Source organism: Phyllobates terribilis, unplaced genomic scaffold (genome assembly GCF_046119375.1).
Source record: "Phyllobates terribilis strain yellow unplaced genomic scaffold, ASM4611937v1 Scaffold_4__5_contigs__length_816908805, whole genome shotgun sequence".
Taxonomy (NCBI): Eukaryota; Metazoa; Chordata; class Amphibia; order Anura; family Dendrobatidae; genus Phyllobates; species Phyllobates terribilis.
Genome location: NW_027362764.1, coordinates 685451599 through 685471289, shown reverse-complemented (window position 1 = coordinate 685471289; position 19691 = coordinate 685451599). Strand labels below are relative to the sequence as shown.

The following is a 19691-nucleotide window of genomic DNA, read 5'->3' as shown; positions in this document are numbered from 1 at the left end:
CCAATGACACATGCCCTTGCTTGTGTGAAAAAAAGCACTTCGCTCCGTGTGTGCGCTGCTGATAGGCTGACAGATTGCACCTCCCCACTGCAAATGCGGGAAAGAGAAAAAAAAATGGAGATCTTCATTGTTCCTGCAGAGATCCATCCCCTGCCCCTCCCCCCACCCCGCTGTACACTCAAACTGCGTATTAACATTAATTTTCATCATTACTGAGAAAAAATCCAGTTATGATTTTGGTGCACGAACAGTTATCGAACATAACCTCGAACAGCCGAATTTTTCTCAAATTGTTCGTGTTCGCCGAACGGCTCGAACACCGCCCAAAACAACTCGAATTTGAGATTGGCGAACATTTCGAGTAGAACAACGCTCATCTCTAGTCTCCAATCCAAGTACTGTCCAAGCCCAGCCCTGCTTTGCTTTCGAGATCAGACGAGATCGGGCGTATCCAAGGTGGTATGGCCAGTAGACGCTGCTCGATCCATCACCTGGCCAGCCTTTCTCAGGATCGCTTGGTGGCGAGCAATCTGGCCGTGACGGGGTGGGCTCCGAAGGGTCCATGCAAAGGCTGTGCCATCCCTACAGGTGTGGTTTGTTTAGCAGTGATTCACCCGCCGCATCAGGTGTCTTCAAAAATGTCTCGGCGCAGGGTCTCCTGCAGGCTAAACCCTTCATCGCGGTAATGTGACAGAAAGAGCAAGCTGGACCCGTAACTTGGGGGCGGAGCGAGACGTGCAGGGGTGAATGAAGGAAGAGGGTGAGATGGTTGCCAGTGACTTTGAGCTGTTCTTCAGGGGGGAGGGTCGTGTTGCCTGCAAAGGTCTTCTGCTTGGGGTTACCGGTGGTTGCCTCCTGCCACGCGGGAGACGCTGGTCCTGGTGAAAAGCAGCCTAGTATTAAAAGTAAAGAAGCAACAATGCTGGAGGCCCACGGTGATCAGAAGGATGCTGGTATTTTGCAGAGATGAAATAGCGCAAGAGAGAAAGCAAATGAAAAAAAGAAAAGAGAATGAATGTGTGCACTTGTGAAAGGGAATGGAAAAAAGGCATAAAAGAGAGTACCCCCTGCTGGTGGAAGGAAATAAAAAGCAAAAGCCTAAAGCACCTGGTATTCCCAGGCAATCTCCCATCCAAGTCCTAACCAGGCACAACCCTGCTTAGCTTCCAAGATCAAATGAGATCAGGCGTGTTCATGGTGGTGTGGCCGTAGGCAGAGCCAATCCTCTCACTTGCTGCTTTTCTACTTTGACGTCTGGCTGCCGGCTGCCCTTTCCAGTGCTCAGCAAGACCAGGTCCTTTTGTGCTTTCCCTTCTCTTCAATTTTTTTGCTGGCTTCCTTAAAAGTTCTTGTAGACACAACGCCCCACTCAGAGCCGATGAGCTCACTGATCGGCTGCAGCGCTGTCGACAGAACGTCAGCTTCACGGCCAATGCCACAGGCTGGGAGCAGAGGCGAGACTCACCGGTAGACCCGGGTAGGGTGAGTAGAGCGCGGTTAGTTGCTTTCTAATAGCCTGCAGCCGGGGATTAACTTTTAATGAAAGGGAACAATCCCTTTGACTGTCTGCAGCGCGCCACACCTAGGAAGCGCACTCTCACACACAAGCCAGCATGTACACGTGCTCGCACGTGACAACACCCCCTATCTGCCTCTACAACCTCTCCGTCACCATGCGTCAGACTCTCCTGCCTGTTTTATGATTTCAGGGCCCTAGCAGGAATCACCCCCCCCTCCCCAATTCCTTCCTTGCCTTCCTTGCACTGAGGTTAGCTCTTTGTCAGCCGTCTGGCTTGGTTACACAAGCTTCTTTGCAGAGAAACATGTTACTTCTGCTGGCCCTCGCTAGGCGGCTGGCATCCAAAACCTTCCCTGGGCACCTGCTGAAAGCCTGGCCCCTTCACGGCCCCGGGTGCTTTTAACGCCATCATTTCCACACGGTGAGCTGCGGAGTCAATAAACACTCCTAGCCGTGGCAAGGAGCTCGGTGTCAGGCCTGCGTGAAGAGCGGCAGGGTAGTGTACTTAGCTGCCAACTGGCTCAGAGGCCTTGGGGCTTCCATCATCTAAGTTACTTAAGGTCGGTGTTCGGCAAGGCGCCGTTCCATGCTAGCCGAGCTGGGCAGTAGGGCAAAACGTCAACAAAATGATCTACAGCACCCGGTGTTCCCAGGAGGTCTCCCATCCAAGTACTGTCTGAGCCCAGCCCTGCTTTGCTTCCGAGATCAGGTGTATCCAAGGTCGTATGGCCAGTAGACGCTGCTCAATCCATCGCCCGGCCAGCCTTTCTCAGGATCGGTTGGTGGCGAGCAATCTGGCCGTGACGGGGCGGGCTCCGAAGGGTCCATGCAAAGGCTGTGCCGTCCCTACAGGTGTGGTTTGTTTAGCAGTGATTCACCCGCCGCATCAGGTGTCTTCAAAAATGTCTCGGCGCAGGGTCTCCTGCAGGCTAAACCCTTCATCGCGGTAATGTGACAGAAAGAGCAAGCTGGACCCGTAACTTGGGGGCGGAGCGAGACGTCCAGGGGTGAATGAAGGAAGAGGGTGAGATGGTTGCCAGTGACTTTGAGCTGCTCTTCCGGGTGGAGGGTCGTGTTGCCTGCAAAGGTCTTCTGCTTGGGGTTACCGGTGGTTGCCTCCAGCCACGCGGGAGACGCTGGTACTGGTGAAAAGGAGCCTAGTATTAAAAGTAAAGAAGCAACAATGCTGGAGGCCCACGGTGATCAGAAGGATGCTGGTATTTTGCAGAGATGAAATAGCGCAAGAGAGAAAGCAAATGAAAAAAAGAAAAGAGAATGAATGTGTGCACTTGTGAAAGGGAATAGAAAAAAGGCACAGAAGAGAGTGCCCCCTGCTGGTGGAAGGAAAGAAAAAGCAAAATCCTACAGCACCTGGTAGTCCCAGGCTGTCTCCCATCCAAGTACTAACCAGGCCTGACACTGCTTAGCTTCCTAGATCAGACGAGATCAGACGAGATCAGGCGTGTTCAGGAAGGTGTGGCCGTAGGCAGAGACAAGCCTCTCACTTGCTGCTTTTCTACTTTGAAGTCTGTCTGCCGGATACCTTTTCCAGTGTTCAGCAAGACCAGGTCCTTTTGTGCTTTCCCTTCTCTTCAATTTTTTTGCTGGCTTCCTTAAAAGGTCTTGTAGACACAACGCCCCACTCAGAGCCGCTGAGCTCACTGATCGGCTGCAGCGCTGTCGACGGAACGTCAGCTTCACGGCCAATGCCACAGGCCGGGAACAGAGGCGAGACTCACCGGTAGACCCGGGTAGGGTGAGTAGAGTGCGGTTAGTTGCTTTCTAATAGCCTGCAGCCGGGGATTAACTTTTAATGAAAGGGAACAATCCCTTTGACTGTCTGCAGCGCGCCACACCTAGGAAGCGCACTCTCACACACAAGCCAGCATGCACACGTGCTCGCACGTGACAAAACCCCCTATCTGCCTCTACAACCTCTCCGTCACCATGCGTCAGACTCTCCTGCCAGTTTTATGATTTCAGGGCCCTAGCAGGAATCACCCCCCCCTCCCCAATTCCTTCCTCACCTTCCTTGCCTTCCTTGCACTGAGGTTAGCTCTTTGTCAGCCGTCTGGCTTGGTTACACAAGCTTCTTTGCAGAGAAACATGTTACTTCTGCTGGCCCTCGCTAGGCGGCCCGCATCCAAAACCTTCCCTGGGCACCTGCTGAAAGCCTGGCCCCTTCACGGCCCCGGGTGCTTTTAACGCCATCATTTCCACACGGCGAGCTGCGGAGGCAATAAGCACTCCTAGCCGTGGCAAGGAGCTCGGTGTCAGGCCTGCGTGAAGGCGGCGGGGTAGCGTACTTAGCTGCCAACTGGCTCAGAGGCCTTGGGGCTTCCATCATCTAAGTTACTTAAGGTCGGTGTCCGGCAAGGCGCCGTTCCATGCTAGCCGAGCTGGGCAGTAGGGCAAAACTTCATCAAAATGGTCTACAGCATCCGGTGTTCCCAGGACGTCTCCCATCCAAGTACTGTCCTAGCCCAACCCTGCTTTGCTTCTGAGATCAGACAAGATCAGGCGTATCCAAGGTGGTATGGCCAGTAGACGCTGCTTGATCCATCGCCAGGCCAGCTTTTCTCAGGATCGCTTTGTGGCGAGCAATCTGGCCGTGACGGGGCGGGCTCCGAAGGGTCCATGCAAAGGCTGTGCCGTCCCTACAGGTGTGGTTTGTTTAGCAGTGATTCACCCGCCGCATCAGGTGTCTTCAAAAATGTCTCGGCGCAGGGTCTACTGCAGGCTAAACCCTTCATCGCGGTAATGTGACAGAAAGAACACGCTGGATCCGTAACCTGGGGGTGGAGCGAGACATCCAGGGGTGAATGAAGGAAGAGGGTGAGATGGTTGCCAGTGACTTTGAGCTGCTCTTCAGGGGGGAGGGTCGTGTTGCCTGCAAAGGTCTTCTGCTTGGGGTTACCGTTGGTTGCCTCCAGCCACGCGGGAGTCGCCGGTCCTGGTGAAAAGGAGCCTAGTATTAAAAGTAAAGAAGCAACAATGCTGGAGGCCCACGGTGATCAGAAGGATGCTGGTATTTTGCAGAGATGTAATAGCGCAAGAGAGAAAGCAAATGAAAAAAAGAAAAGAGAATGAATGTGTGCACTTGTGAAAGGGAATGGAAAAAAGGCATAGAAGAGAGTGCCCCCTGCTGGTGGAAGGAAGGAAAAAGCAAAAGCCTACAACACCTGGTATTCCCAGGCGGTCTCCCATCCAAGTACTAACCAGGCCAAACTCTGCTTAGCTTCCAAGATCAGACGAGATCAGGCGTGTTCAGGGTGGTGTGGCCGTAGGCAGAGACAAGTCTCTCACTTGCTGCTTTTCTACTTTGACGTCTGGTTGCCGACTGCCCTTTCCAGTGCTCAGCAAGACCAGGTCCTTTTGTGCTTTCCCTTCTCTTCAATTTTTTTGCTGGCTTCCTTAAAAGGTCTTGTAGACACAACTAGTGTTGAGCCACCCCCGTAGTGTTCGAGTTCGGTTCGGTTCGTCGAACACCCGTGTGTTCGCCGAACTGTTCGTCGAACTGTTCGTCGAACACCTTCGAACACCGTTAAAACCAATGGCAGGCAAACAAAAACACATAGAAACACTTAGAAAACACCTTCAAAGGTGTCCAAAAGCTGACAAACTGCTCAGAAGACATAACTAACACATGGAAAAGTGACAAGTACATATAGTCATGCGAAAATAAAAGAGGTGGAGGAGTAAAAGGAGGGGGAGACACAGATATAGGCATGTCATGCCCTTCTAAAATCCAAAAAGTGAGAAGCCGACACGGCCAGTCCGCTCCTGCCCGTGCCACCTCCGTGTCGCCGGGTTTGTGCCAGAGCCGCGGTGGACCCTGACGGCCAGCCCCCCTCTCCTAATACTGGTGCCTGTCCGCTGGTGGATGGAGCCCCCCGCGGTGGGGGGGAGTAACATCTGCAGAAGAAAGACCATCTTCCAGCCAAACTAACATGTCGACTTCTTTTCGTGGACAATGTGATACGATCCCTTTGTTACGGACACGCCCATCGGTACAAATTCCAGATGAGGCACAAAAACAGCAGGTGCTTCAGCGGATATCAAGTGCTCCTTCAAGTGGGCTCTCCTCCACCTCAACTTCAACATCACAAATACTCCAGTCCTCAGAGGTGTCACCCCAATCGCACTTGCTTCCTCACAGCTCCCAAGTCTCCAGCTGCCCGTCTGAGTATGGGGTAACACAGATGGTTGAGTCTGCACAGCTGTTTACTCATACTATAGCCTGGGAAACGGAGGTCTGCTCCAGAGCTTTTGTTAATCCAGACGAGGAAATGATCTGCACTGATGCCCAGAATCTTTATAAGTCGGATCCAGGACCAGATGAAGAAGGTTCTGAGCATAATGTAGACCCTCGTTCCCAAACTGTAACTCCTGTTGGTGGAGACAATGATGAAGACGATGATGAGACTCAAATACCTGATTGGAGCGACAACTTGACTTTTCGGTCAGGGCAGGAAGAGGTTGGCTTTGAGGACGACGGGTGTGATAACACACAGGGTGATGATGACAAGGTTGGAGATCCCACTTACTGTCAACCCACAGTCAGCCAGTCGATGAGGTCACCCGGGCCTTTGCCTGGCCTTTGGGATGTCGCGGTGGTCGGCTCCCTGGCCCGTACCCTGGGGTCACTCTTTAAAAGGGTGGATAATTGTTAATTTTATAAGAGTTTGTGACACCACCTGTGGTATCTCGTGAGAAGCACCAGCGCTGCAGCAGTCCACTGAGGCCCGTGATAAGGCAGCTCGATGGTATAGCTCCCCACAGGTGGAGCTAGGTCTCAGGGCAGCGTATGCAGGGGGAATGCAGGACAGGCGAGACCCAGCTGGGTCAGAGGAAGAACGGAAACGGACACGGTAGTCACTTCAGTACCTTTTACTGGAGGAAATTCAGGCACATCCTGGAGCACTGTAGGGTGAAGGGTGCATATCAGGATCATCCCCAATGAGCGGGTGTAGGGCCTCCTGTTTCTTGCCTCTGCGCAGTAAGTTTCTGACCTGCCTGGAGCTAGGCCTAACTTTGTCTCTGTCCTGCGCTGGCTGACCTTGTGGTAGGGCCTTCTCTTGAAGTTCACGCTCCCAGTATGCGGGGCCTAAGCGTCTCCTGGCTCTGTTACGTATCAGCACCTTAGCGATCCTGGGACTTGTAGTTCTCCAGGGATTCCGGTTATGCCTTACTGGGTCATAGAGATCCCGGTAAGCTCGGATCCGGTGTCCGGTAAATGCTTCGGGGTGAGCTGGTTAAGCTCCTCTGCCCCTTATGTACTAACTCGCCACTCGCCTTCGGCCTACTCGGGCCCTCAATAGGCTATACACACTAACGGCAGCTTGCCGCGCTTCACCGATCTTATGACGCCGGCACACCTTAAGCTCTATCTGGGCTCCCTGAATCTAGCTAGCAGGAGCCTCGTGCTCCACTGCTGAACTATTAACTGAGTTCTCTAGACTAGACTGAGCTCCACTGCAGACTGACCTCTCTTAGGCTTCTCTACTGCAGGAACTCTTCAGAGGAACTGAACTGCCTAGCTCCACCTTCCCTATTTATATCCCTAACGGTCTCCCTCTGCTGGTCTGAGGTGGAAGGTGGAGATGTGTGAATGTTTATGGGGGCCTCTTGTGGAGGATTCCATCAATACACTCTTCTAGGATCTGTGATACCAAGCGCAGCGGGGCGTCACAGATGCTATTGACGACGAGGTTAGGTTGCGCCTTCCTGGACAGAGACGGAGTACTGGAAGCACGTCAACAACTGCATCCTCAACCACAACTCCGCCTCTGACTACAAGTCGTAGTGGCTCTTCAGGTCGCATGGCCTCTAAGCCTTGCATAGCCTGGGCATTTATTCAGATCGATTAGGATGACCCAACTCGTGTTATCTGTAATATTTGTCACCAAAAGCTAAGTAGAGGCCAAAAAATCCATAGTTTGAGTACTTCATGCATGTACCGTCACATGAATATGAAGCATAAGTTGCAGTGGGAAGCTCACTGTGCTACAATGCGGCCTAGCAGGCTGGGCCAACCACCGTCTGCCCCATCTTGTGCATCCACGGCCTCTTCATCCTCTGTGACTGGGGGGACAGCAGTCACACATGTTTTTGGACGCAGACCTGCCACCTCTTTACCTGCAACAGCCAGTGTGATTGGCAGGTCGTCAGTTCATTGGGAAGTGGAAACACCTGCTGGTGTTGAGAGCTCTCTGACATCGAGAGCACCACCTTTGGATCAAGGCAACCTAAAATGTCCGCCTGCATCTTCCTCACAGACCGGCAGTTTGCCAGGGACACCCTACTCAACCCCGTCAAAGCACAACAGCCAGCCCTCGGTCCCTCAGATGTGGACAAGTAAAAGACCATTTCCTCCTAGCCATGAGAAAGCTAAGAGGTTGAATTTCACCATCTGCAAGCTGTTGGCTACAGAAATGCTGCCTTTCCGCCTGGAGGACACAGTGGATTTTTGAGACCTTATGTCCGCCGCAGTGCCCCAGTGTAGCATCGGCGTCTCTGCCCCGTTCTAGGCAGAGACGCCGTCCCTCTCACCTCCCCGCTGCTGGCGCGGCGTCCTCCAGCGCTGCTCTCCCCGCTGCTTCCGGCACGCGCTCCTTCCCCGGCAGTGTGCTTAGGGCGCGCGCGCGCGCGCTCCCCCTCTCTTAAAGGGACCGCGCGTGCCGTCCTAAGGAGTCCCCGGCCAATTGCCGGAGGACCTCCCATATAAAAGGCACCTCCTCCAAAATGGAGGTGCCCGAGCAATGTTGTAGCACTGTTCACTACTCTGCTTCAGCCCTCAGGTCCCGTTGCCAGTTACCTGCCAGATACCTGCCAGATTCCTGCCAGTCTGCTGTCTAATTCCTGCCTGATATCCTGCTACCTGCCTGCTAGCCTGAGGTCCGACGGTCTGCCTTACTACTCCTGTCAGTCTGTCTAAGGACCAGCTTGCCCGCTCACCTGGGAGCGCACATCAACTACCTGCCTGCTTGCCTGAGGTCCGACGGTCTGCCTTCCAACTCTTGTCAGTCTGTCTATGGACCAGCTTGCCCGCTCACCTGGGAGCGCACATCTGCTACCTGTCTGCTAGCCTACCTGGAGACTGTCCCGGTCACCTGCTGTGACTGCCTGCCTGGTCGCCACCCGCTCCCTTACAAGGACCGCCCCCTTTAATAGTAGCCCAGAGGTTCCGCCTCCCAGACCCGTTACAGTTTGCTCGGGCCATGGAACCCGGTGGCCCCCAAGATCCCTCGCTCTCGGACCTGTGTCATGAACTGTCCCGTCAGAGGTCCCAACAGGAGTCCATCCTGGGTCACCTGCGGAATGTCAATTCTCGCCTCGACACTCTGACTGCTCTGCCTGCAACCACCGCCAGTGCCATGACTCGCAATCCGGCAGCTCCACTGCCCACTAATAACATGGTATCCTACCCCGGACCCCGGCTTTCTGCACCTCCTCGTTTCGGAGGCGACTCCGCCCAGGCTCGGGGCTTCATAAATCAGTGCACCCTGCACTTTGAACTCCTGTCTCACCAGTTTAACTCCGACAGGGCCAAAATTGCCTTCATCATGTCCCATCTCACCGGAGAGGCCCTGGCCTGGCTAAATCCTCTATGGGAGAGAGGAGACCCCCTGGTGTCCGACTTGCCTGCCTTTCTCACGGCTTTCCGGAAAGTCTTCGACGAACCCGGACGGAAGACCTCATCCGCATCATCTCTGCTACGCCTCCGTCAGGGAAGTCTCACCGTGGGCCAATATGCCATACGGTTCCGTACCCTTGCCTCGGAGCTGGCCTGGGATAATGACGCTCTGGTTTCCGTCTTCTGGGAGGGTCTGTCCGGCCATATAAAAGATGAACTTGCCGGTCGGGATATTCCTACCACTCTCGATGACCTAATAACTCTTGCCACCCGGATTGACCTGCGGTTCCCGGAGCGTGCCAAAGAGGTCACCCGTGAGAGGAGGTTTCCACGTCTAGCTCCTACTTTTCAGAAACCCGTCACTCCCTCCGTCTCTCCTCAGCTACACTCTCCTGAGCCTATGCAGGTCGACCAGACCAAGATGGTCGGTTCTCGCCAAGAATCTCGCCGAGCCGAGGGAAGCTGTTTCTATTGTGGCAGTATGAAGCACTTCATCCGTTCCTGCCCGGAAAAGCCGGGAAACGCCAGTGTCTAGGACCACTCGGAGAGGTCGTCCTAGACAAAAGTAAGCCCTCTCCGTCTCTGACCTTACCGGTCTCTATTGCTTGGGGACAAAACCGTCTCTTTGAACTCGCCCATCTGGATTCTGGAGCTGCTGGAAACCTCATCTCCCAGTCTCTGGTAGAGAGATACCATATTCCCACCAAGTCCCTGGCTGAACCATTGTCAGCCGCCTCCGTGGATGGAAGACTTCTCTCGGAGACCATCCTGCTCGTCACCGAACCCATAACCCTGCAGGTGGGAATGCTGCACTCTGAGGAGATCTCATTCCATGTGCTGTCCGGACTTTCTCACTCCCTGTTGCTAGGTCTACCTTGGCTCCAGACACATGAACCCGTATTGAACTGGCGGTCCGGTGAAGTACTCCGATGGGGTCCTGATTGCCATAGGACCTGCCTGGTCCCGGTCCGTCCACTTCGCCCTCAGCCTACTCCAGCTAACTTACCTGGTCTCCCGGCTCCCTACTGGCCCTATGCGGACGTCTTCGGTAAGAAGGAAGCTGAGACGTTGCCACCCCATAGGCCATACGATTGCCCGATCGACCTGGTACCTGGCACCACTCCTCCCCGTGGGCGTATCTACCCGTTGTCTGCAGCCGAGACCCGAGCCATGTCTGAGTACATTGAAGAGAATCTGGCTAGGGGATTTATCCGAAAATCTACCTCCCCGGCTGGAGTCGGATTCTTCTTTGTCAAAAAGAAAGACGGCTCGCTACGTCCCTGTATTGACTACAGAGGACTCAATCTCATCACGGTAAAAAACAAATATCCCCTGCCACTCATCTCCGAATTGTTTGACCGTCTCAAGGGCGCCAGGATCTTCTCCAAGCTGGATCTACGAGGAGCGTATAATCTGGTCCGTATCCGTCAAGGAGACGAGTGGAAGACGGCATTCAATACCCGGGACGGTCACTACGAGTACCTTGTGATGCCCTTCGGTCTCTGTAATGCTCCCGCAGTCTTTCAGGAACTAGTCAACGACATCTTCCGTGACCTCCTGTACTCCTGCGTAGTGGTATACCTGGACGATATCTTGGTCTTCTCTCCGGATCTCCCCACACACCGGAGGGATGTTCGTCAGGTCCTGCTTAGGCTTCGGCAGAACCACCTTTACGCCAAATACGAGAAGTGCCTCTTCGATCAGACCTCCCTTCCGTTCTTGGGCTATGTCATCTCCCAAACAGGTCTGCAAATGGATCCCGAGAAGCTCTCTTCCGTTCTAAAATGGCCTCGTCCTGAAGGTTTGAAGGCGATACAGCGATTCCTGGGCTTCGCTAATTATTATCGTCTTTTCATCCCACACTTCTCGTCTCGGACTGCTCCCATATCTGCACTTACCCATAAGGGGGCTAACCCCAGAACATGGTCGCCTGAAGCCGAGGAGGCCTTCCTTTCCCTAAAGAAAGCCTTCGCCTCTGCTCCCGTCCTGCACCGTCCGGACTGTAATAAACAATTCTACCTGGAGGTTGATGCCTCCTCTTCCGGAGTCGAAGCTGTGGTCACCCAGAAGTCTTCTACTGGGAGAATGGTAACGTGCGGCTTCTTCTCCAAAATCTTCTCCTCGTCGGAGCGCAACTACTCCATTGGAGACTGGGAATTGCTAGCCATCAAATTGGCACTGGGAGAGTGGCGCTATCTGCTTGAAGGGGCTCTCTACCCGGTAATTATCTACACGGATCACAAAAACCTGGCATATCTCCAAAATGCCCAGAGACTCAATCCTCGCCAGGCCCGGTGGTCGTTGTTTTTTGCACGCTTCGACTTCATTCTTCATTTCCGTCCGGCAGACAAGAACGTCAAAGCTGATGCCTTGTCCCGGTCCTTCCTGTCCTCCGATCAAGAGGAGGAACCTACGCACATCATCGACTCCTCCAAGGTGATGAATGTGGCCCCCTTGGATCTGACTCGTCTTCCACCCGGTAAGACGTTCGTAGCTGTGCCAGATCGGGAGAGGGTTCTTCGCTGGGGGCATTCTTCTAAACTAGCTGGCCATGCTGGCCAAAAGAAGACCTTCCAACTTATTACCCGGCATTACTGGTGGCCTACCCTGCGTAAGGACGTGGTAGACTTCGTCGCGGCCTGTTCATCCTGTGCCCGTAACAAAGTTCCCCGACATCTACCTGCCGGCCATCTCCTGCCCCTTCCCGTACCTGCTGCTCCTTGGCAACACATCGCTATGGATTTTATCACCGACCTTCCAGTTTCTGCCGGTTGCACTGTCATTTGGGTTGTCGCTGACCGTTTTTCTAAGATGGCCCACTTCATTCCCCTGCCTGGTCTTCCGTCTGCACCCGAGCTGGCTAAAGACTTTATCCGCCACATCTTCCGTCTCCATGGTCTGCCCCTCCACATCGTGTCGGATCGTGGGGTTCAGTTCACCTCTCGCTTCTGGAGAGCCACATGTAAGCTGCTGGACATTACCCTGGATTTCTCCTCCGCTTACCACCCTCAGTCCAATGGTCAAGTGGAGCGGATCAATCAGATCTAGTCCAGCTACCTCCGGCACTTCGTTGATGCTCACCACTCGGACTGGGTGGATCTCCTACCGTGGGCCGAGTTCTCTTATAACAACCATGAGAGCGAGTCCTCTTCCAAATCCCCGTTCTTTATAGTCGGTGGCCAACATCCCCGGATTCCACTTCCTGTCTCCGTTTCTGTGGACAACCCTGCTGCGGAGTCTCTTGTCAGCGAATTTTCTACTATTTGGGAGAGCACCAGGTCCGCTCTTCTTCTCTCCTCTGAGCGGATGAAGAGATATGCTGATAAGAGACGTCTGGATCTGCCCCAATTCCGTCCGGGAGACAAGGTTTGTCTCTCATCCAAACATGTGCGGCTCAAAGTACCCTCCTACAAGTTGGGTCCTCGATTCATCGGCCCCTTCGAAGTCCTCAGGCAAATTAACCCTGTGGCCTACAAATTAAAACTCCCGGCCACCCTACGGATCCCCAACTCCTTCCACGTATCTCTCCTCAAACCCGTTGTCTTTAACTTTCTTTCCAAAAATCCAGGTGCCCCTCCTGCTCCGGTTTCCGCTGATGACATCTTTGAGGTAGAGAGTATTCTGGCCTCCAAGAGGGTAAGAGGAAAAACCTTATTTCTGGTAGATTGGAAGGGGTTTGGTCCTGAGGAGAGAACTTGGGAATCCAGGGAGAACATCAACGCCCCGCTTCTCCTTGAGAAATTTCTTTCTGGCCAAAAAAAGAGGGGGCCTAAAGGGGGGGTTACTGTAGCATCGGCGTCTCTGCCCCGTTCTAGGCAGAGACGCCGTCCCTCTCACCTCCCCGCTCCTGGCGCGGTGTCCTCCAGCGCTGCTCTCCCCGCTGCTTCCGGCATGCGCCCCTTCCCCGGCAGTGTGCTTAGGGCGCGCGCGCGCTCCCCCTCTCTTAAAGGGACCACGCGCGCCGTCCTAAGGAGTCCCCGGCCAATTGCCGGAGGACCTCCCATATAAAAGGCACCTCCTCCAAAATGGAGGTGCCCGAGCAATGTTGTAGCACTGTTCACTACTCTGCTTCAGCCCTCAGGTCCCGTTGCCAGTTACCTGCCAGATACCTGCCAGATTCCTGCCAGTCTGCTGTCTAATTCCTGCCTGATATCCTGCTACCTGCCTGCTAGCCTGAGGTCCGACGGTCTGCCTTACTACTCCTGTCAGTCTGTCTAAGGACCAGCTTGCCCGCTCACCTGGGAGCGCACATCAACTACCTGCCTGCTTGCCTGAGGTCCGACGGTCTGCCTTCCAACTCTTGTCAGTCTGTCTATGGACCAGCTTGCCCGCTCACCTGGGAGCGCACATCTGCTACCTGTCTGCTAGCCTACCTGGAGGCTCTGCCGTCACGTGCTGTGACCACCTGCCTGTCCAGTGACTCCTGCCCGCTCACCTGGGAGCGCTCATCTGCCACCTGTCTGTTGGTCTTCCTGGAGGCTCCGCCGTCACATACTGTGACCACCCGTTTATCCAGAGACTCTCGCCTGCTCACCTGGGAGCTCACGTCTACCATCAGCCGCCACAGGTCGTACCATCCCTTTACCCAGAGACTGCCCCGGTCACTTGCCGTGACCATCTGCCCGTTCACCCAGAGACTGCCCCGGTCACTTGCCGTGACCATCTGCCCGTTCACCCAGAGACTGCCCCGGTCACTTGCCGTGACCATCTGCCCGTTCATCCAGAGACTGCCCCGGTCACTTGCCGTGACCTCCTGCCCGTTCTTCTAGAGACTGTCCCGGTCACCTGCTGTGACTGCCTGCCTGGTCGCCACCCGCTCCCTTACAAGGACCGCCCCCTTGTATAGTAGCCCAGAGGTTCCGCCTCCCAGACCCGTTACACCCAGTACCAGATGCCCAGTCGGCACTACTTCTCAAAGAAAGGTGTGCCTGCGCTCCACCAGCATGTCACACACAACATCACCGCTTCTTTGAGAAACTCTGTGTGTGACAGGGTGCATTTCACCACAGACACTTGGACGAGTAAGCATGGACAGGGGCGTTACATGTCGCTGACAGGGCACTGGGTAACTATGGTGACAGCAGGACAAGGGGCTGCTGTCCAAGTCTTGCCGTCCCCGCGAGTTGTACGTCAATCCTCTTTATCTAGAAGTTCCTCCACTGCTTCTGCCTCCTCAACCTCCTCTCGGTCCTCCACCTGCACCCAAAGCCTGTCTGGTAATGCCACCTGCTTTCTAACTGCGCACCTCCTTACTATGCTGGCAGCAGGGCTCAACGGCATCAGTGTTTACTTTGAAATGTCTGGGAAATGTGAGTCACACAGCTGAGTACTTGTGGTCAGCTCTGGAGACCCAGTTTCATGAATGGTTGTCTCCACTGGACCTGCAACCAGGGAAGGCCGTGTGCGACAATGCTGCAAACCTGGGTGCGGCCCTTCGCCGGGGCAATGTTACACACGTGCCTTGTATGGCTCACGTGTTGAACCTGGTTGTCCATAAATTTTTAGCCCACTATCCCGGACTAGATGGCCTTCTGCAGAGGGCAAAGGTCGCTGTGTGCTCACTTCCGCCGTTCGCATCCTGCAGCTCAACGATTTACATCTCTACAGAAGTCGTTGGGCCTGCCAGTTCACCGGCTGAAATGCGATGTTCCGACACGGTGGAATTCAACTCTGCACATGTTGCAGCGACTGTGGCAGCACCGACAAGCCCTGATGCAATAGTTTCTGACGTATAGCCTGGGCCAACGAGAACCAGAGGTGGGGCAAATCACACAGCAGGAGTGGTCTCAGATCAGGGACCTATGAAGTTGACGCGCCCCCTGGGCCGTGGGGTACCCGGAGCCGGGCCGGTAGACGCTGGGGGTTGTAGTCACTGTGGCGGTGACCCGGTCCGTGACCCAGGGCGGTCAATCCAACGGTAATTTGTATATATGGATTTTATAATGTCCAACTACGCCACCTGTGGAGTGCGGCCAAAGGGGCCGCCGCTGCGGAACAGTCCTCTGAAGCTGGTGGTTTTGCTGCAATGGTATTATTACTCACCACAGGAAGAGTGTAGCTTCAGGGCAGTGTGGGTGGATGATGGTGGTTGTAGTGCAGGGAGTCAGTAATGAACACAGAGTCCGTGTGATGCAGTCCCAAGATCTTTACTCACAGTTGTTGCAGTCCAGATTACAGGTACCAGAGCTATCTCACCCGTCGTGCTGTGCATACTCAGTGAGGGGCTCAGTCCACCCCCAGATAGCTCCGGAGTACTTAGCAGGACCCCCTTCTGTGTGTCCTTTCTCTGGCCTTCTCCCTGCACCTCACACCCAGTGACACTTCTATCCGGTATCCTCGGGCCTTGGCGGGCGACTTGTGTTCCGTCCCCTGGGTCCTATGTGGCTACCTTCTTAGTGAGACTGGTGTGGACTTTTGCCTGCAGTACATGAAATGCTGCAGCCTCCGGTTTCTAGTTGAGCCTTGCTGTTTCTCCTCTAGTTGAGGGACCGGTTCCCCTTATCTGGCCTGACCCCTCTACCTCCTGGTAGCAGCGGGAGTACGGGTGGCCTTCTGCACGGCCCGTAGCCCTAGGGTCCCTTCGGTTCCTGGAGCTTTCCTGCTCCCACTCCTCTCTTCTCTCCTTCAGTCCTGGGCCTCCCAGGCTAGGCCCGCCTCCGGAGCAGAGCTCATGCCGAGCCTCTGCTCCTGTCACTTTTCCTCCTCTGACTGGCTTGCTCTTTCTAAGATGGCTTCCTATTTATACTCTCCCTGTCATGTGCTCCCCTAAGCTGCTCCCCTAAGCACCCACTACATAGGATCCTCCCACCAGCTAGGGACCTGGGACTGTGCTCTCCCTTAGGAGCAATCTCGCCCTAACCCCACTGCGGGTATGTGTTGGATGCAGGTGTTAGGGTCCCGAGCCATACGCCTTCCTTACCTGAGGGTGAGATACCACACCTCTGGGTGAGATGCAGTAACTCTGTGGTGACTGCACCCTCAGGGGCGCCACACACCTTTCTGCACAGTTTTGAAATGGCGACGAAGATGTTTAGTGCTGACGACGATGCCATTATCAGCATAACTATTCCGGTGATTTACATGCTGGAGCACACATTAAACAGAATTCAGAGTCAGGTGGTCGGACAAGAGGAGGTGGAGGAAGTAGAGGAGGAGTCGTATGCGGAAGGGATAACATCTCCAAGGTCCAGACGGTTGGCAGCACCAAGGAGGCAGGCATGGGAGGGTGGGGGAGAGGGATTAAACAGGGCGCATGGTAGCAGCCAAACTGTTGAGGAAGGTGCAGGAGCCGAGGAAGAAGTGGAGGATGAACTGGCGATGGGCATGGAAGACTCATCAGATGAGGGAGACCTTGATCACATTTCTGTTGTGCGAGGTTGGGGGGAGAGGGCAGAGGAAAGAAGCATGATTCTTACCTCGCTACCAACACAACAAGGACTTGGTCCTCCTGGATGCGCAAGACACATGAGTGCCTTCTTGCTGCACTACCTGCAACATGACCCTCAGATTGCAGAATTCGAAGTAATCTCGACTACTGGGTTGCCAGACTCTTAGATCCCCGGTACAAAAGTAAATTTGCCGAAATAATTCTTGCCATAAAAAGGGATTGACGCATGCAGGAGTATCTGCAGACGCTGTTGCAGAATCTTACATGTGCTTTTCCACAAAACACCAGTGGTGCACGAAGTGAATCTCACAGTTCTAACTTGCCAACCGCGGGACTGTCGAGTCTTCATCACTCAAACCGTAACAGTAACACAGTATCTGCTGGTAACAGCAATTTTGTGAAATCGTTTCACCACTTTTTTAGACCATCCTTTGCAAGGCCACAGGAGACAAGAAGTCTGACACATAGTCAATGCCTAGAGAGGATGGTGCAGGAGTATCTCCAAGAGAACATCGAAGCCATGACTGTGTCACTGGACCCTTGCTCATTTTGGTATTCCGATCTGGAAAAATGGCCGGAGCTCGCCACTCACGCCTTGGAGATCTTGTCATGCCCTGCAGCCAGTGTTCTCTCTGAACGTGTGTTCAGCGCTGCTGATGGTGTGCTGACAGATAAGCGCACGCGGCTGTCCACTGAGAATGTAGACAGACTCACGTTCATAAAGATGAACAAATCATGGATTGGCAAGGACTTTTCTAATCCTGTGTTATCCTTGGGAGGCTAAAAGCTTGAGGATTTGGTAATATCACCTCACCAACCGTTTTAAGCAACTGTGGGGCAATTGATGCCACTTAACCCTAGAACGCATGACCATAAAAATCTACACTTTCATATACCTGGGGCCTTTTAGGCCCGTGTGCAAATAACATTGAATAACTCAAACTCAAATGACAAACAACTATATACATGAAGAATACCTAGAGTTTCAAAATTCTAACTAAAGTAATCTTGCAGAAAATAGAAAACAATTAACAGGGCGGGACTGCGAGGCCCCAGGTATGCGTTCTAGGTTTAAGTGGTGTCTGTGCCACAATTTTGGGAAAAAATGGAAACTCTTTTTGGAGTCCCCTTGCTGTGTCTTACGCGACGTTGGCATCGTCAATTCCAGGTGGGTTGGGTCGCTCCCCCCCCCCTTTTAACTGTAAGAAACTACATACACTATGGCTTGGGGTAACACAGATGATTGAGTCTGAAGAGCTGTTTACTCAGAGGTCTGCTCCAAATCTTCAGTGTCTGCTAGTCAGCGTAGAATTTTTAACTGCATCTAGCCTAGGCAATACTTTGGGCGTAGTAGCCCAGCTGCGAAGCAAGCTGCACCGCCTGTGTATCTAATAAGAATTTTTAAATGCATCTAGCCTAGGCAGAGTGTGGGGACCCCCAACCAAACCCAGACGCTCAGCCCCCCTACCGCCCCCCTTTTCCTTGACAATACAATAATGTAACTCTTACAACTGGATGGGTGAGGATCGGTCACAGCTTTATTAACTCTTTATACTCATTCCATTAGAAAGACATTTTATTTCTAAAATAATTCAGCTTGTTGCAGCATGCCCTGGGTCTCCACTCCGGCAACTTGGCCAACAAGTGTAACTCTCCAACATGTCCTTTCTATTTCCAGGCCACGGAGGATCCTGCGTACTCGTATGCAGGACTCTGACCCCCACCCATCACTCTTAACGCTTGTTCCACTCCGTCCTGGAGTCCTGACAGGAATATGTCCAATCCAATATCCATTAAGTGAACACCGTCGGGCCGTATGAGGCCTGCTTTATCTCCTTCCAGTTGTCGGTGTCATACCACTACACCGCCTCTGTCTCTTCTAAATTTTGCCATCCGAATATTTATTACCCGCCTTGTCCGTTCGATGGCCGTGATGTCTCGCGCACCTTGCCATACCGCTATCGGCACAATCTCTGACCATACTATAGCTAGTTTTGTGAAAAATTCTCTGAAGCGCTCAGTGTCTAGTTTCATTATTGCCATTAGTTATGCGCTCTTCTGATGACCTAGGTTGTTTCCCCTGGCCTGTATAACTAAGATGACCAGACATCTTGCCTCTCTCCCTACCTTGATTACCTCCATTAGTACCTGTGGCCATAGCAGGCCTCTAATACCTCTCCAGTTGAAATATGTGTTATGAAACTCTAATTTCCTCCCGCCTGGGCGGACTTTCGCCCTTTAATCTGCCCAATATATATACGAGTGGCCTATCACCCACACTGTTGGCTTAGCGAATTCTGTAAAAGAAACAAACCACGTTAGGATTACAAGTCCGGTCTTATGTATCTTGCCATACACGTGGATCACCATCTCTCTATCCTCTGAACTTCCGTTTCTGACAGTCCTGCTCTTGCTGCTTCTGTGGCCGCGCCTATGTGGAATGAGTGTGTCCCGTAATCTTTGGGGTGGTTCCCTGCCAATGTTATGCATTTATTAAATATAGCTTGGAACTGGTATCTTGATAATGGCGTCCCATCAATGTGTGATAGCAACAAATTACTTTGTGATCTGATGGTTAGATATGGTTTTACTATTGTTACCCGACTCAGTGTACCGTTTGTGGGTTGTAGAAGTACCCAAGTGCCCCTGCCCGCTGGAACCATTTTCGATTTGTGTATGCGTAGACGTATTGCATTATTGCCTATGACTACGTCCTGGTGTAATAAGCCTCCACTGGTGCTAATTTTGGATTGAGGGACTAATTCGCTTATGCATAGCGCCCCGAAGAAGGCGATCACAAATGCAGTAGACAGTAGTGTTGCTTCAAATTGTGAGTGTCATGTTAATGGTAGAGATGAGCGGTGTTCGACTAGAACTGTTCGCCAATCTCAAATTCGAGCTGTTTTGGGCGGTGTTCGAGTTGTTCGACGAACCCGAACGATTTGCAAAAAATTCGGCTGTTCGAGGATATGTTCGATAACTGTTCGTGCACCAAAAGCGTGTCCTGTATGTCTGGTGCTATTTAGAGCACCAATCATGCAGGGATTGTCTGCCACTCACTGTAATGCCACAGCCATGGTGGTTGTGGCATTACAGTGATTGCCCAAATCGATGGGAACAGTGCCAACAGTGAAACATGAAAAGCCGGC

The 19691-nt window shown here is 53.2% G+C and overlaps 1 non-coding gene and 2 pseudogenes across 1 annotated transcript; all 3 read right to left on the bottom strand.

Annotated features, from left to right (window-relative positions):
* Window positions 1–1095: 1095 nt before the first annotated feature.
* LOC141269846 (5S ribosomal RNA) lies at window positions 1096–1214 on the bottom strand (annotated as a pseudogene).
* Window positions 1215–3948: 2734 nt separating this feature from the next.
* On the bottom strand, window positions 3949–4068 carry LOC141268870 (5S ribosomal RNA; annotated as a pseudogene).
* Window positions 4069–4689: 621 nt separating this feature from the next.
* On the bottom strand, window positions 4690–4808 carry LOC141267192 (5S ribosomal RNA). The gene has a single exon (XR_012321205.1). It is a non-coding gene; the product is annotated as a 5S ribosomal RNA (ribosomal RNA).
* Between the last annotated feature and the right edge of the window lie 14883 nt (window positions 4809–19691).